Source organism: Stegodyphus dumicola, chromosome 5 (genome assembly GCF_044657685.1).
Source record: "Stegodyphus dumicola isolate Sdum_Otavi_A_Nest chromosome 5, ASM4465768v1".
Lineage (NCBI taxonomy): Eukaryota > Metazoa > Arthropoda > Arachnida > Araneae > Eresidae > Stegodyphus > Stegodyphus dumicola.
The window spans coordinates 43072981-43091884 of record NC_140772.1 but is presented as its reverse complement, the minus strand read 5'-3'; positions in this window follow the sequence as shown (position 1 = coordinate 43091884).

Here is an 18904-nt window from a genome sequence, read left to right as displayed (position 1 = left end):
CACTTGTGATTTATTAATTTTAGAAAAAATTCAGTGTTCTTTGCTTTGTTATAAATGTCTTAAATACTAAAAGTAATTAAGTTTTGGATCATATTTTAATAGTTAGTTTTAATCATATAACCGTACTTTAATAGTTTGATTATATTTTGATAAAGTGATATAAATATATTTATAATAATATTTTAATAGTTAGATCATATTTTAATAGTTAGTTATAATTATATTTATAATAATATTTTAATAGTTAATTTTAGTTTTTCATTAAAAACTGTTATAGTCTTCAAATTAAGGACCACTTCCAGTTGTCCGCTAAAGACTGTTAATGGGCTTCCTGTAAAGTATCACTATCGGTTGACCAATTATACCCCAAATCTAATCAATTGTTTACATGAATGTAGAAAACTTATGGGGGCTTCATACACCTTAAACCCCTTAAGATCTTCGAATATGTGACTGTTGCAAGAATTGGGATATTTTATTTATCTTAAAAGCAATTACTTCCATCTTTTCACAGCTGACTACGTAGTAATGTAGCTGCTTTAGGAACTAGTAACCGGAAAGTTCGTGTTGCCACAAATATTTTTGTAATTTAATCCGTTTTGGGACAAAATGTTTCGTCATGTTTCCACCTTGCGCGCATGATATTTTCAAAATGGCTAATGGTACATACTTGAAATTGGATGGAATTCTTTATATGGGCACTATCTTCTAACTGAACCGAAAATATGATGAATATTTTAATATTAAAAAAATTATTCACGAAAACATTACAGATTTTTTTTACTAAAATACATTTTATAAACTCAACTCCAAATAAAATAAAAATTTAACATGAAATTCTTAGATTTTTTGGTTCACAATAGTTTTCAAATGTTTGAAAGCTACATATTAAATATGAGATTAAATTATGCAAAAGAATGTTTTAAACTATGCGCGCAATGTGGAAACACGACGAAATATTTTGTCAAAAAGCGGATTAAATTCTAAAATTATTTGTGGCAACACCAACTTTCTGATTATTATTTCAGAAAGTAGCTATATTATGTAGTCAGCTGTAAAAAGTTGGAAGTAATTGCTTTTAAAATAAAAAAAAAAAAAAAAAATCTGAAATGTTTCAGATTTTAAATTACGTCCAAAGGGGCGTTTTTTAACATTTTGTGTGTTACCTTTCTTTATTAAATATCATGTTCCTCGCACTTAAACCATAAGATCCAGTGCAACAGCAATATCGCAAAATAGTTTTAAAACGAACATATCTTTAGAATTTCCGATACAGAGACTCACGCGCTGGAGATAAAAATATTTTTTCTGCACAACGTTGCCATTGCTCGCTTTGAAATCCTTGAGTTTGTTAATCAAAAATTCGTCAAAGTTTTAAAAAATAGGAAATCGATCATAAAACAAATTTCAAATTTCAAATTTGGTCTTCCACATGCTCATATTCGTTGGAGGATTACGTTATTCAAAATTCGATGACTCTATGTACCGTTGTTTTATCACAATACGAGAAATATACATACATTTATGCAGATTTTTCATTATTTAATTTCTTCAAATATAATGCAGGACTCTAACATTTTGTGGCAACAGTTTGAAAAGTGAACCGACATTTATGAGTCCGACGAAAAATGCCAAAACGAAACTAATAGTCCTTCGGGATTCAAATCCCTTTGGACTAATAAATTATCCCAATTCTTGCAAAAGTCTCATATTCGAAGATCTTATGCGTTTTAAGGTGTATGAGTCCGCTTAAATACGGAAAAGGGAAATTTTGGGAAGTTTTATATAACAGTTATCTTGGATGAAAAATTAGCCACACACATACACACACATCATTCTAAAAATAGTATATACCTGCTGTGGAAGAATTTTCGAATTTGAACATCGATCTTCTTATAGGTAGGTTGAAGATAAAAATTAAAAGAAATTTTATAAATTTGCCGTAACGTTTATAATGCATAAACTGTTTATTGTACTTTGTAAACTTTTTCCTAGACAAACGATTTCATGAGTTGGTTTTGGAAATACTGTAACAAATGACCTATGATGACTCTCTCTGGCTAATATTAGTTAAACGTGATAAGATGAGGACGAATTAAGTAATTGCAATATATCGAGATTTAATGTTCTTTCCTAGAACACTGCTTTCTTGATTTAATTATCAGCAGGTAGATTCTCTCTGTCCCAGCAGTTATGCCTCTTACACTTTAAATATCACAGCTAGTTATTTCCTTTCTAAAACATATTAAAAATGAATTTACTGTTGCAAGTTAACAATAAATTTAGTACATAAGATTATTCCATGTCTACGACGCTAGAATGCCAACATCGTAATGTTAGAAAAAATTTCAAATGAAATAAAATGAAAAACACATTATTCAAGAACAAACTAATAAATATATTACTAATTCAAATTCGAATTCTAAAGTACTTATTCATTTTTAATTCTTTAAATCTTTGCAGCTGATTACCTAGATTTATTCGAAAGTAAAAAATAAATGTTACTTGGTATTATTATATTTAATCATTAAGTCACATTCTGGAGCATGCATTTCATTAATTATTTGATAGAAGTAAAGTATTCATAGCTGAAGTACTTCTTTGCTAATATACAGTTATTTTATTTTGTAGCAAAATAGAAAGTATTAAAAATAAGATGATAAGAAACCGCTAAAAACCATCTGAGATTATATCTAACGATATTATCTATTTGGATGTTTTTATCGCAAGCAAACATACATTTTGAGGGATTTGTATATTTTATTAGTCCAAAGGGGCAATTTGCCCTGGAGGATTTTAATTTCGTTTTCGCGTGTTGCGTTGATTCACTACAAGCGTTGTTTCACTTTTTCAATTGTTGCCACCAAATATTATCGCCCTGTATTATATTTAAAAGAAATTAAATAATGAAGAATCTGCATAAATGTATGTATCTTACTCGCATTGTGATAAAACAACGGTACCTAGAGCCATCCAATTTTGAATAATGTAATTCTCCTGCGAATATAGATATCTAGATGCCCAAAATTGAAATTTAGAGACATTAGGTTAATTGGGAAAGCCGGCGAGATGAAAAATGAGCAATCTCCTTCACCGGGAATCGAACCACGGACCTCTAGAATACCGGCCCAGCGTGCAGAACCACAGTACATCACGAAGGCAGGGAGAAATACCTTATATTCTCCCCCTTTTAAAGGGTGATTGGGGTTTTTACGGGACCCAATCGCCAAATCCTGAGTGAGGTAAATCCTCGTTCAACACCTTTTTAGTTCGGGGCCACTGTAGAGATATTAGATTAATTGAAAAAGCCAGAGAGATGAAAAATAAGCAATCGCCTTCGCCGGGAATCGAACCACGAACTTCTGGAATACCGGCCCAGCGTGCGTAACCACTACATCACGAATGCACTCCAAGAAGGCGGGAGAAATACCTTACAACTTTTTAATTTTTTATTAACAATCTCAACGATTTCAAAGCCAGCAATGGCAACGTTTTACAGAAAAAACATTTTTATCTCCAGCGCGCGAGACTGCGTATCAGGAATTCTAAAGATATACTCAATTTAAAATTATTTTGCGACATTGCTGTTGAACTGAATTTTATGGTTTATTTTCAAGAACATGATATTTCATAAATAAAGGTAACACAGAAAATGTTAAAAAAAAACGCCCCTTTAGACGTAATTTAAAATCTGAAACATTTCAGATTTAAATTTTTTTTTTGTTTTGTTTTGTTTTGTTTTGTAATTATTTATTCGACAGCAAATGAGATTTAGGAAAGAAGAGGCTATGATAAACACTGAGTTTACTAAATAATGATAAAACATTTTCCTTTTAATAAGGAATACTTTTAAGAAACGATTAGAATTATTTAGAAAACGCAAAAAAGAAAATTTACAGTATTCGAAACAGCACATTATATGTATGAAAAACTTGGCATCAAATAACTTCAAATTAATGAAAGCGTCGAACTGTGATAAAAAAATGTAAAAAAACAATTGAATTATATTTCGTATATTTAATTTAAACAGTTATGTGAAGGGGTCGTTTTAGATAGGGTCATAGAAGAGTCCTGTATAGTGTAATAAGTATTTATTGACAGGTTTAAGTTACACACGGACATTACATTTAACTTTAAGAAAATATTACAGAGCAAAAGTCTAGTACAACCTATCAATTGGAGCCTTGGCTTTTATTGAAGTACTTCTCTGGCTACTCACCAGAGGGCAGCCTTGTTGTCACAGTTAGTCCAACAGTTTATGTTAAACGATTGGTTACAGTTATCAATAAAAGATGTTGCACCCAGATTAACCTAAAAGCTTTAACATATACTCTAGGCTACTGTTACATATGTTGCATTAAAAGCAGTCAGTACTTTTGTAAGAAGCAAATTAATAAACTTGCTAAATTATTGCAAAATTTTAATGACATGCGTAGTCAGGAACGAATTAATTCATTTTACATAATTCTTATGGAGAAAATTATTTCGGTATTAGAATCTGTTTTAAATTTTTTTGTTAATCCATTTAATCTGTGTCCTGATAATAATACACCTACTGCGTTTGGTCAATGTTTGAGCTTACTAGTACGGATATGAAAAAGAATTAAAAATAATAAATCTGCAAAGTGATACAATTTTATAAGGATGTGTTAATGGTAACATGTTTTGGAATTTAATTCATAAAGGTAAATATCATATTTTATGAACATGTGTGCTAATAATTTGTTTATATTTTAAAACTGTGTATAATTGCAAATATCTATTTTCAAATATAATGTATATATGTTATAAACAAACTATCGATTGAACTTCAGATATTTACTGTTTAAGATCTAATTACTGTTTAAGAAGATTGGTTAAAATTATGTTGTGAACATATTATTTACTGTAAATATTAACTGTGAACATTGCACTGCAGTGGATAATGTAATCCTGCATTAGCAAAATCATTCTTTTTAACGCATAGAAACAATGCCTAAAATGAATTATAACCTTCATATGATGACTAAATTAAAAGTAATCTCCATATTCCTGATAATATTTGAAATGAACATTAACTTTGCACTTAGTAATGTTGAAATTAGAGAAAAATCCATCGTATAATAACTACTGTTTAATGAATGATATGAATAGTTAAACGATATTATAATTTATTGCGGCGTTGAATTTGCTTAAATCCATGTAATGTACTACACATAGTCCCTACAATTACGTTAGATGCACTTTTTCGTGAAACCCGTCCTCTGGTTTTGCCTCTTTCTAGACTTTCGCCATCATATCATTAATCTTTCAAGGATTTTGTTGTCATCTTTCGATAACCAAAAATGTTCATAGTACTGAACAAGCTCAAATGCGCCAACAAGTGTATCAGATGTCCTGTTGACGAAGAAATGTGAAATTAATGGTTCTCAGTTGTCAGAATAAGCGTTAGATTGAGTGTCTTACTGATTTAAAATTTTGGCTTTTAAAAATCTGACTTTTTGAAACCTTGTAAGTATCTTTAAAAAGCACTTGTATAGTCTCACTTCTTGGGAAGTATAAACTAAACAAGACCCAAGCTGGATCTAAGTGACTTATCGTTATGTACAATAAGATAAAAGAGAACATAACAAGGATGTAAAAGACCCTTTTTATTAAGAGCTCTATAATTTAATAGAAGGCACTTCTTAAGCTTACAAAAACAGCCAGCACTTATGGCGTAAGTAAAAAGTAATGAATTTAAATTAAATCTTAAGTTAGCTAAAGTGACGAGCACTAATGGTATGAAAACGCAACGCCGCAAACAGACTGCTAGCCAAGAATTTCGACTAGCAACGTAGCCTTTAGCTGGCGGAACACGTTCTGATTAAAAAATCTAAATCTTCCCTTTAAATATTATCCCTTTCTACTTCATATGAATATGCGCGAACTGAAAATTGGCAGGAAAACGGAAAAGGAGAATGACAGTAAAGGTACTGAATACACAATAACTAGTTAGATAAAAATAGATAAATCCTTACAAACTTTAAGTTATAAATTGCTAAAAATAATATAAATTGTAAAACCTGTTCAGTTCTAAACACTTCTCTGTGTAACTGAAGGCAGTTCGACTTCTTTTATTCCTGTGAAGACCGGTACAAGAAGGATTAAATAAGTGCAGTTAGTGAATTGATGATATTTAACATTAATAGCATATTTTAGTTGATGTCTGAAAATGATTACCTTAATGTTGATAGCTGAATTATTTGAATAGTATACAGATCCGGTCGCCTTTTGCAAACAGGAAGTCGGGACTATGCACAGTTTTTTTAATAAAAAATTTTGTTGATAATTTGTTCTATGTAGTTTGTTTTCCCAAATATAAAATATGTGATAAATCCTTAATATTCGACAGCAAGTGAACTCATAGGTTTATTTTAAAATTATTTAAAAGAAAAACTCACAAAATTACATTTTTCCTGAATCATCAAATATTATTTCATTTTTAAGACATAGTGACCGAACTGGCTGCATGGAAATTCCAAGGTGTTTATCATCTGTACAATGGCTTTTAGTCAACTTCAATTAAAAAATTCCTTCACGAAGGCATCGCTTTCTGTAGATTGATAGCTTTTACTATGATCACATAATGTGGTCTAAAGTAACCTAATTTAGCATACATAAATTACAACTTTTATAGTAGCAAGTTCCTGTTGAATAAAAATGTATAATTAAAATTCATTTATTTAAAAATTCATCAGCTTTGAAAAAAACTTCAGTTTCTTAACGGAAACATTAAGTAAAAATTATCATTTATTCTTTAGCAAGCGTAACTGATAACATCATGTAACATTTTCACTTTCTGCTTCAATTCTCTGCTCTCTTTTCGCTTTCTTCTGCAAATAGTAGAGAAAAAGCAAGAGAATCGAAAGGAAAGTATTAATTTTTTAAAAACTGCTTAGTTAAACTGAATTCTTACAAAATAAAAGTTTAAACAAAATTGCATAGTTAAACTGAAACCACTATAACAGAACTTTATTAACATCAGTAGATGCAGTAAAAAAATAAAATAAAATAAAAATAATGAGTTAAAATAAAATATACTGTTATACTGTACACAAAAGAGGTTTATGGTTTACATATAAAAATACAAATATAAAACATAACTGCATTTTATTACAAGAAAGTTATTCATGAATATTCAAGCATAAAGCATATAGTTGCATTTTGTTTGCAAAACTGAAATCTATGCGTCTCGACTAATGTTCTGAAAAGTTAACAGAAAATATTACTTTCAAGCATATCTTCAAAACTTAATTATTTGGAGAAAGTTTTCAAACTCAGAATGTTTGTAATAAAAGGCTTTTTGAGAGAAATAGGTGTAGACATATGTATGTGTGTAGGTACACTGCGCAAAAAAAGGTGGGGCAGTTCTATATCTTCCGTTCTACTGGGCTGATTGAGGAAATTCAACTTGCGTTTTTCATGTCTCCAAAGCACGACTTAGGGATTCGTACTAGATTCATATATATCATTGTTCTAATATAGGTATTTTGACACAAAATCGATTTTTCTGAAATGACTTGCCAATGTGTTTTCCATATTTCAGTTCTACGACTCAAATTATGAAAACTGCCAAGTCTTGTAAAAATCGCACGAGTAGTTTTTAAAAAACCTAACCCTAAATATTTTAGCTCAAATTTAGTATGTATTCATAAATATAACTATTTTTAATAAATTTATTTAATTCTTTCTTTCACATTTCGAAATTTAGGTTCATTCCAAATAACATTCGCCCATTTTTTATGATTTATTTTTTAAATTTGTATTTTTAAATATATTTTATAAATTTTCCAAAAACCATTTTGAACGATACCCTATAACATTTTACCATCATCTTAAATTAGGTGTATTTCTAAGCATACCTGCAAAAAATTAGAATTTTTTATTCAAAATTTCCGGCGATATAAGGGAATTTATATATTGGCGCGTTTTGAAATTTGCCATATTTGTTGAAAGCGATAATAACCTCAAATGTGGTTTAGACACTTTGTTAAAATTATTTGAAAGTAGAAAAGTTTTAAATTTTATCCGCTCATCCACAATGTAAACAGGTAGGGAACGATGTCACGTTTTTTTCCGGTCCTGCGCAATGGAAGGGAAAGGAAAATAGGTTGCCATATATTAAGAAGTTCGCCAAGTGAGTTATTCTTGGCGCAAACTGAAAACATGCGTTAAGTTGAATTTTTTAATTCATCCGTAAATTTTGCACCAAAGTTTCGAAAAATTTCATATTTAGGCATAATTTGAATCGTAGAATCGAAATATGGGAAAAAAATTGGTATGTTATTTAAAAAAAAGTTCCAATTTTTTGTCAAAATACCTATGTTAGAGCAATGCTATATATAAATCTAATATATATCCTAAGTCGCGCTTCCGGGGCATAAAAAGATTAATTTGAATTTCGTCAATCGGCCTACTAGAACGGGGGATATAGAACCTTTTTCTTTCGCAGTGTACATAATAGAGTAGTGGTCGCCAATTGCTATTGTACTATTTTTAAATCCTACTGTAAGCTACCAACCAAAACAACCACAATTTGTTTTTAAAAAATCTTCCATTTGTTTATTACCTGTAAACTTACATTTCTAGTAAATATGAAATCAATTTTAATTAAACTGTATGTAACAAAAAGAAACTAAAATTGAATTTACATAAGATAGAAATCAAGTAGTTATTAATAAATAGCAAATGTAATGACGGATCTTTTTATCAGCCTACGTATTAACTTTAATGAGAAGGATGAACTGTTTTGTGTCATCAATAAGTTTTTTAGTGTTTGGAGAGTAGGTAGTGGATAACACTCGAATACAGTTGTCGTCCAAGTTTTCATGAGTCTGTTTCTGTATTTATTCTTAAATTTCAAACTGGAAAAAGAAATCTCATACAGATATCACCCTGAATATTGTCTTCACATTTAGACAAATCTGGACCAAATTGGGTATTTTGCTTTAGGAACAAGAGGCCTAATATTTTCAGAGCTTAAAGAAATAGATTTTACAGATACATCTTCTTGGAAATCAAAATGCTGCATAACACAAGTAGAGAACTCTTCAGCATTAATCTCTATAAAAAGCGATTTGACAAAAAAATCGAAATCCTTTTGGAATGCTGGAATTTTTTTTTAAATTGACTACTTTCTTACTAACTGATACACTTGCATAGCACAGTCAACACACACATTTGTTTTTTACCTGGGTAAAGAAGTAATCGGTTTTCTATTCCGAATGAAAGTTCTTGAACAAGCCAACGTTAGAACAGACCTAGCTTGGTACCAATACGTAAATCAAACTATCCAAATTAGGAAATATCTAATATACACACGAAACCCATAGTATGCAATACCTCACGCTTATACAATCAACTATGAGATGATGCTGACAATGGAAATTACGCGGGAGAAATAAGCAGTTGTAATTGTCAGTTTAGTGGAGGCATCAAGGTTGGAGCGTTAACGACGTATACCGAAAATGTCCTCGCGAGCTACTAATAGCTCGCAATCGACGGTTTGGCGATCACTGTATCAAAGAATATATATAGACATATGTATGCAGGGAAAACATTTTTAATAAACAACACTACAATGACCACTAAAACGCATCGAGTTATTACTAAACTACGATTTATTTACATAAATTAAAACGAAAAGAAGAGTAAAAAGAATAGTCGTCACAACATTGTTAACATCTTCATTCGTCATCGTAAACGTCTCGTCTGCGCACTCATCTAAATGCCGCTCTAACTCAGTTAGTCACACTTGCATAGCTATTCTTCATGTATATGTATAATGAAACTGGCTAAACATTAAAATAAAAATAGTCTAATTCTTTTATTACATATTGCAATATGCCATGAGTCATTTATAATATGCCAGAAATCAATGCCATATGTAAAGCAAAATGCTATAAGTCATTTCTAATTTCTTTCGTTTCTCTAGAAATGTCTTATATAAATTTAATGTTGCAGCGTATTAATCCTTGAGAGTCTGAAATACCCAAGGGCAAGAAAAATGTTCTTTTAAGTCCGTCTTAAAAAGAGAAATATTTTATTTTGCAATTTATGGATGGAAGATAGATGCATGAAGGAAAAAAACGTTTTTCGTATCTGTGTCAAGAATTAAATGTATTTTTTATTTGTTGTCGGTTAAATTTATTTAAGATCGTTAAAAGTGCAGAATATTGACTATCCTTTAAGGTAATGCAGAGCATTGATTCTTGATGCAATGATAGCTCCTAGGCGATGGAACATTAGTTAACGAACACGCTCCAAAAGTAATTATATTATACGGAATCAGACAGGATTTTTTATTTGATACTTTATTTGGATGCTTTAAAACAGTAGATTTTAGATTTTCAAGAAATATAAAGTAATGTATGCTTACGTTAAACAACAAAAAAAATTGCAATTATTTTCAGTTTAAATAGCAAACCAAATAATACACATAATTTTTGCTCAGTGTAGAACTTTTTATGTGAGCATTACAGTAATAGCCAACATTTTCCGGCAGAATGGCCACCAAATTCCTCCAGCATCATCTCCCTTATGACTTTTGACTGTAAGAATATCTTATACTGGTGGCGTTACAAACCTGAGTTCCTTGAAAGAGAACATAAGAAAGGCTGTTACAGATTTCCAAACTAAACGTTTACTCACAACAATAGAGAACTTAATACGCCGGGTTCGGTATTTTGTATACAAGGAAAGTTAGCACACCGAAAATAATGCATGTAGTCTAGAGCAGCAGTCGCCAACCGGTGGTCCACGGGCCACTGGTAGTCCGTGATAAACTTTCGCTGGTCCGCAGAAAAACTGGGATATTATTTATATTTTTATGAAGATTCAGTTTAAAAAATGACGAGTAACAAAACCTATTATGGAATATGGATTGCACTTTCTGTTTTAATTTCAGCTACTAATTTTAGCGAAATTCCTTCTGAATTTAGCGACTTTTTAGCTACTTTTGCAGGTGTATCTAGCGACATTAGAAAATGAGAGTTGGCATCCATGGATATGCTGCTGTTATCAATATTAGTGCGAACTGGAATTCTCTTTCCTTTTGAATTACAAGCATATGCTATTATAGTCGTTAATAACACAGTTTTTCTCAGTTTTCATAAGCAACTTGATGGATTTTTATGGATGGAACTTGATGGAATTATAAAAAAAAATGGAGATGGCTCATCTGCATTCTTGTTTACAATTGCGTCACTGGAAGTTTCCATTTTTATTTTGTCTAACTGTTGGTCGATGGAGCCATTGCTGAGTAAGCGATGATTGCTAAGCTTACAATAATTAAAAATTGGCGGCATAACACTATCAGTTTACTGATATTGCTTTGCGTTTGCCAATTTGTTCTTGCTTTTCGTGAAGTTCCTTTTCAATGATATGAAAATGTTAAGCTTTCTGTACAAGAAGGTAAAGGTTTTGTACATTTAATGTAATTTTTCAGTGTAAACTAAATATGTGTAATTTCCTGATAATTATTGTATAAATGTATTTAACGTTTTTTACTTCCTTGTACGAAGTAAAATGTTCCTTTTTACTTCGTACTTCCTTGTACGAAGTAAAAAGGGAGTATTGTAACCGCGAAAACATTCAGGCAGCATATTTCAACGAAAATATCCATTTTGACCGCTATCGAATGCAATTTAACGATGTTTTTGCGTGATATCTATAGGTAAGGACAGAATAAAATATTCTTTTCCTTCAAAAAAATTATAAAACTGCTTTAAAATTAATTCTGAAGAGAAATTTTCGTAGCGTCTGTACGAACGTATGTACGCACGTGCGTACGTTTTTGAGTTAGGCCTATCTCGCATAACTCAAAAACGAGTAGCCTCAGAATGTTGAAATTTTGTATATAGGACTGCTATAACATGTAGATGTGCACCTCGTATTTTGGTTGCAATCGGCCGCACCAAACGTATATAAATATATTTATATATATATCCACTCTGTTACCCGGCTCAGTAATCTCAGTTTCTTTACTCTTATATGTTTGTAAATTGTGCATTTTGTGTTTTAAAAATGAATGTATTATGTTGTTTTTATCTTCCGGTTAAGGTTTTTATGCCTTTAGTAAATCTGTATGCAATATTTTGAGAATTATCAACAATTTTAAAGTTGTCTAAGTGCCGCTAAGCCTTTTTATATGGCGGCCATTGATGTTTACATTTGAAACAGAGACTAGTGGATTTGTTGCCAATCTAGAGAAACTCAGCTTCGCAACAACAAAGATAACGCTTTCATTTATTGTTGCCAATTAAACCATGCTTAGTTCTTTCTGAATTTTTTCGAGGAAATAAGTGTTTAAGATTTACTTCGTAATTTTTAAGTTAGATATTTTGAGTTTTTATGCATTTTTCCTTCTCGAGAAGTGAGAACTTAATTAATTTAATGAGAAATACTCAATCGTCTGTGAAAAACTGTTGCTTTTTTGTTTTGTTTGCTTAATTTCTTTTATACATCATTCTAGCTTTATTATAGTATTTGAATAGAACATGTGGCAACGATTAGATAATTCTATTCTTTAAATGATATACATTTTGTGCATTTTGAGTTATAATATGAACGAAATATAAGTTAACTGTTATATAATTATTGGATTATATAACAGTTAACTTAGTTTCCGTTATATAATTATTATAATTTAACTGTCATATAATTATTAATACTGTTAGTGAATCTAGCGCCAGAGTGTCGCTATGATAAACAAATACTAGAGTGAATTTTAAGGAATGCATTTATTCTATTGTGGTTTATGCGCTGTCGGCGAAGTAGATTTAATTCAATCCAATAAGTTTAAATGAAGTGCAAGAAAAAATGCGTATAATTTAATATTCCGTACAAGGAAGTCATGTGGTGTACACATCAGATTTTTGTAATTCATATTAGTGGTCCGCCAAATATAAAATTATATATGTAGTGGTCCATGATGTTCTAAGAGTTGACGACCGCTGGTCTAGAGGACGCTAATGTTTCCTATTAAAAGATTTTTTTCTGTGAATTTCGCAGTGTATAGCATTCATTTCTGTTTGTGCAATTTTCATAACTGAAATAGCAATGAAATTTTACGCTAAACCATTTTCAGCGCATTCATTTTAATTTTATTAACCTCTTTTCTGTTCCGAAATCTCTCTTATCGTCGACATTGAATATTCTTTTCATTTTATATTCTTTTATTCATATTCTTTTCGGAATATTCTTTTCGAAATTACGCTCCCCATGACGTTCATACCTGCAGCATAATGTCTCCCAATTTATACAGTTCATTAGATCATTTATAAATCAACTTCAATACTTTAGTCCCAAAATGTATTAGAAAGTAGGTATTAGAAAATAGCGTCTAAAATATTGCGTCATCTCAATATATTTTTGAACAAATTTATGTATCTAATTCTTCTCTAGATGCTTGATCATGCAATATTCTTCTCAACCTCTTTTTAGGGTTTACCGGAAACAACGAAACATATTTACGAATTAAAAATAATTGCGACAGCGTAATATAGCAAATCAATCAATTCAAATTGAAATAATTTATAATTTTCACTTATAATAAATAATTTATAATAAATAAAAATTCAAATTAAATAATTTATAACTTTCACTTTCGCTTATAATTTTCACACTATGTTTGTATCTAAATATTAAATGTGAGACACTACGAAAATATAATTAATGAAAATCAGATGGACGGCAACATAACACAGGGAAAGAAACAAATATTACGAATACAATACTTTTAAATTATTTTAAAAATGCTACTAAGGTTCTCTTATCTTAAGTATGATGTTTGAAACATGGCTTCATGATGTATTCAAGAATTGAAAGTTAAAAATTATATAATTTCTTTTTTAAAATTAATATTTAGTTTTTCTGACGCTCCTGGTGTTCACCTCACTCAAGCTCGTCACTTCAAGTGCCTCACTTGCCGAATCCTTATTTCAGCTCTATTTGTTCCTAATTTCAGCTCCATTCTAGGCAAAACATTATTGATAAGGCATATAGCTAAGCTGGCACAAGACTAGCACAAAGCTCTTCATAATTATAAGCATACTTTCACACATAGTCAAGATGTTAGTTGTATAAAGGAGAGCAGCTGAAGAGCTAGGAATATATTATTGACATTCGATTTTTTAAAAAATCGTAAAGTTATACTTCATTTCTCAGCAGAAACATAGCATCATTTTATTGCTATTATTTTAATAAAATTTGCGATTTTATTGCGATTAATAAGCAATTTTACTTCCACATTTGCAATTTTGTAAATAATATATTCTTCATTTCTGTTGCATAACAATCACGTGACAGTGACGAATTTTGAAATGATGCCCTTCAGAATGTTTTACTATAAACATATGATTGATTTTGAGTTAAAAGACAAAGAACTACATTAAAAAGAGACTTGCCTGCTATTGCAAATTAAAGTTAGAATTTTATGTTACGTAAATACAGGAGGTGAAACAGAGATGATCACAACTTTACGGGATCATGGTAAAAGTAGCGACTTCTGACGTGACATAAAATATATTATAGAAATAGAAATGTGAACTTGGGAATGCAGTACGTACAAAGAACATAGAAAGCAACAACATCAATAAAAAGAAAACAGCTTTAATGACAGATATTACAAAAAATCATACTTCATATTTCAAGAATTGTTCAAATAAATGACTAACAACTGCCATAGATGCATCACAACAATGAAAGATGTCCTTCACTGGACATACATTGATTTTGACAAGATCTTGTCTCTAGGGTTAGAATCGCTGGTCCAGAAATAACCGACATGCCAGGCATCTTAACGTTTATCACACCGTCCTAGCAGTGACGCACGTATTCCAGCCGGTCGTCGCTCTTTTGAAAAATTCTATTAAGTACGAAACATTATTTCTTGTATCAGTCATTAAAGCGAATTACTTTCTTCGTATTCTTGATAGTTATTTGTGTTACAGTTTTCTCTTTCTCATCCCACTGCATACTGCATTATGAAAATTTTTATTTTTGCCATGTTTGAACACTTAAAATTATGACCAAGATTTCTGTTGCATTCATGTATAAATTCTTTAACGAGTATTTAATAGAGTTCTGAATATCTTGCCTAATATTTTAACTTCAAATTGGTATAAATCTTTTTTTAATCTTTAGTTGTTGCACTGACGCACTCTCAAAAATAAATGTGAATATGCAATGTTTTGTTTTTGGCTTTAATAATAAATATATTAAAGCTTAAAAGCGGCTTAAAAGTTGTGTCTTATTATGGAATTTAGTAAATTATCTTGTAGACATACCTTTTCTTATTTTAAATAACTCTTAAATAATGTAATTTTGTACAACGTTTCAGTTATCCTCAAAATCATTGGTTGATACAACAACGGATAATTTGGATCCACTACATTTCGAATTAAAAGTGCTTGACCAGTAAATCATATACTAGTTGCTTATGTTCCTATGTTAGAATGGCGCCGAAATGGATTACGTAGTTTCGATTATAAATATACTTAATAAATCCAACTACTCTCGGCCTATTTAAAACAAACTGAATACAATTAATAATAAAACATTCATACGTAAACATTTAGCAATAATTCAGCAATACAGATAATCTTCAGAATGAATTACAACCGTTACAGGTCAGCTACGCTTTTAGCGACCGAATTCTGCGAACGACAAATCTCAAAAGCGTGTTGCCAACACAGGGCAACGAAAAGGTGGAAATTAATTCGATAGGCGTGGAAGTGAACACTAGTTTCATGATTTTTCTTGGGATAAAATTAAAATAATGTTTCCAGCTATTACTTTTCTATTTACTTTATCATTTGAATCAACAAAATCAATATAAATTTTCCTTCAAGTACAGTACCGTGGTTAACATGACATATACACCCATTCACCATTCCGAATTGTTTTATTCATCGTCCAATTAGACAGAGTACATATTTCCGTTTGCTAAAAAGCTTAGAATTATGGTTTCAAATTAATTGGAAAAGATTAATTAATAAGCGATTTTAATTCCTTCTCGAGTATCGATAATTAAGATGGTATCTAATTATTAAAGATATATCGTAGCGGAACTAATGAATTTAAAATGCATCTAGCACAACTATTTAGTTTTTTTTTCTTAAAACTATTCTGTTACTTTTGTCCTTTGGGAGCAACCTCATTAATTAACGACACGTGCACTTGATGTTCATTCAAATGAAGATGAGAATTCATTTAATTCTTACGAGGAGAGTTTTAATTTTTGAATTCGCATCGATGATGAATGTGAAAGGCGTTGATGATAATTAGATGTATCTTTATAACTTAAGAAACTAACATAAATTGTTTGTTTTAATCATAATTTTCGTAAGCAATTATGTCTCTTTTGAGAATAATAGTTAACTGTACACAGAAACTGTTTAATCAGACTTAGAATTCATTTCTAAAATATCTTGAGCGTAAATTAATAAATTTATTCGTAATTTTCATTTTTGGGAGGAAATTTTACATATCCTCGTAATTCGGGAATAGATAATATAATTATTGCACGGCTGTTTTATTTATAAATTGTGAATAAATTTAGATAGAAATTGAAGTGAGAAAAATTCAATGTCAACTTATTTTTCTGTCATCATTGGAGGTTTTCTCTTGCTTTTATATCGTGACCGTTATTTACGTTATTAATTTTATGATTGTCTGTTTTTTTACTTACACGAAATCCTATCATTTCCTATCATGTTACGTTATTACTATGAATCAAAGGCTTCAGATGCTTCTAAATCATGCCATAGGCTGAATGACGTCATACGATGCGAAGAAAAAGATGAAATGTGGAAAAGACACTCTCTTACGTGTTTGAACATGTCTGAGCGTGCAAAAATTATAAGCATTACGTGTTTCTCTTAGTAATACTCTAATAGGCAATGGTGCGGCACTGGCATAAAATGAAGTGACCGGCTAATTTCGTTTTGTTTCTAATTTGGTAAATCTGTAAATCTAATATGAGAATCATTTTTGGATATTCTAGACATTCAAAGCCTTATTACAAGAGTTCTCTTTGCTATACTGAAAGAGAACGTTTTTCAGGAACGTAGTTTTAAGGAAGTATTTATTATTGCCAAAAGCGCATTGCAAACGCCTAGAGTTACTTCAAACAAATATAAAACATTTTCCTCATTTAAATAAGAGATTTTATTTATGAACAGATTCGCCGAATTTTATTTTCATACCACGTAGAAAGTGGCGTAAATAAAAATAGTTTATATCATGTGTTGCTATGTTAAACTGTTCGAAAGAAAATAAAAATGAAATAAAAGACTGTGCAGTTTGGCGTATACTGAAAGTAAATGACATTCATTTTTTGGTACTTCTGAATTTTATACAACAAATTATTGAAGATTGGTTGATTAATGAAGGTCGAATAGTATGATAGACTCAGTAAAGGTACAAGAGCTCGGCTGCAGTTTCTGAGTGATATGAAGATTAGTGCGACACACTTAGATACTCACTACCTTAAAAATATGCATTGAGAGATCAGCAACTAGATTATAAACTAGTTTTAAATACCTCTGCTTACAACTCTCTGGACTAAAGACAGAGTTAATACAATTCAGTTTCCTGGCGGGCGCCTATACAGACAACGCCATTTTCAACAAGTAACTAAATCCAGTTCACGTACGATTAGGCATTCTTATTTGTACCTTGCTGTTCTTGAAGGATTTTTATTCCTTCTTCTTTGGACACTTTTAATTACACTGTATTAATGTTATTTAGAATGTGGAATTGAATCCAGAGGTCATTTTTCAGATTTTAAAAATCATATAGTAGGAATAAATCCCATTGGACAAATTTTGAATGAAACACAGCCTTATTGAATCACAGAGTCGAAAGGTTCTTAAAGACAAACACATGACAAAATAATGTGTCTTCTAAAGAAAGTTGCTTGATGTTTTTATCGAAGGGAATGCCTCATCCAAACGGTAACATATTTCCCATCATTTTCTTCACAGAGATACCTTTATGCAGGTAGAATAAATATTAAATGAAGTTTTCGTCTATTTTATTTATTTAAACCTGTATTTATCTTTTTTGTTTACATTTAATGATTTGCATGGTTTTGGATTATGAACATCTGCGCAATGTACTGTTGCAAAGTTTAGATAAACAGTCACCTGCGGTTTAGAAAAATGAATCAATTCTCCATTAATACCTCTAGAGGAATTATTTCGTGTTACGAGCATTCCAGTTCAGGAACGAACTAAATTCATAAATCGAGGTTTCATTATATATCATTACCTCATATTAATAAGAAAAACTATGCTTTTAAACTTATTAGTTAGCATCCGCAGTTAAATAAAAATTGTCTCGTAATATTTAGAAGTACGTTTCATGTAAGACTCGGAGAATCTGGATCACGATACCACTCATTTGTAAAAATTGTGTAGTAAATGCAAGATATTTTATAGATGATTCACGAAATGAAGGTTAGTTCAACTGTATAAAATTTGAAAATTGCTTTAAAATATCTTCTAGCTTTAATGCTAGTAGTTAAAGAAGTTACAGCAAACGCAATATATATACACACACATACACACCGACAAGCCAAAACATTATGACCAACCCCACGTTTTTCAGTGAAGTCGTCTGGATGACGTGGAGGGCACTAGATTAAGTGGGAATGGTATTGAACTGATGTTGGAGAAAGTAAAGGATCATACTTGCACTTACTTTTGCGAGTGATGGGAATGGCTGCTGAGCTAGGCTAATTTGATAGACGGCAGATTGTAATGGCCCGAAGAGCTGGAAAGTGTACCTCCGAAAGTGCACGTCTGGTAAGTTAGTCATGATCTGCCATTGTTAATAGTTATGCAAAGTGGATAAATGGCAGGGAAAATCAGCATTTGAC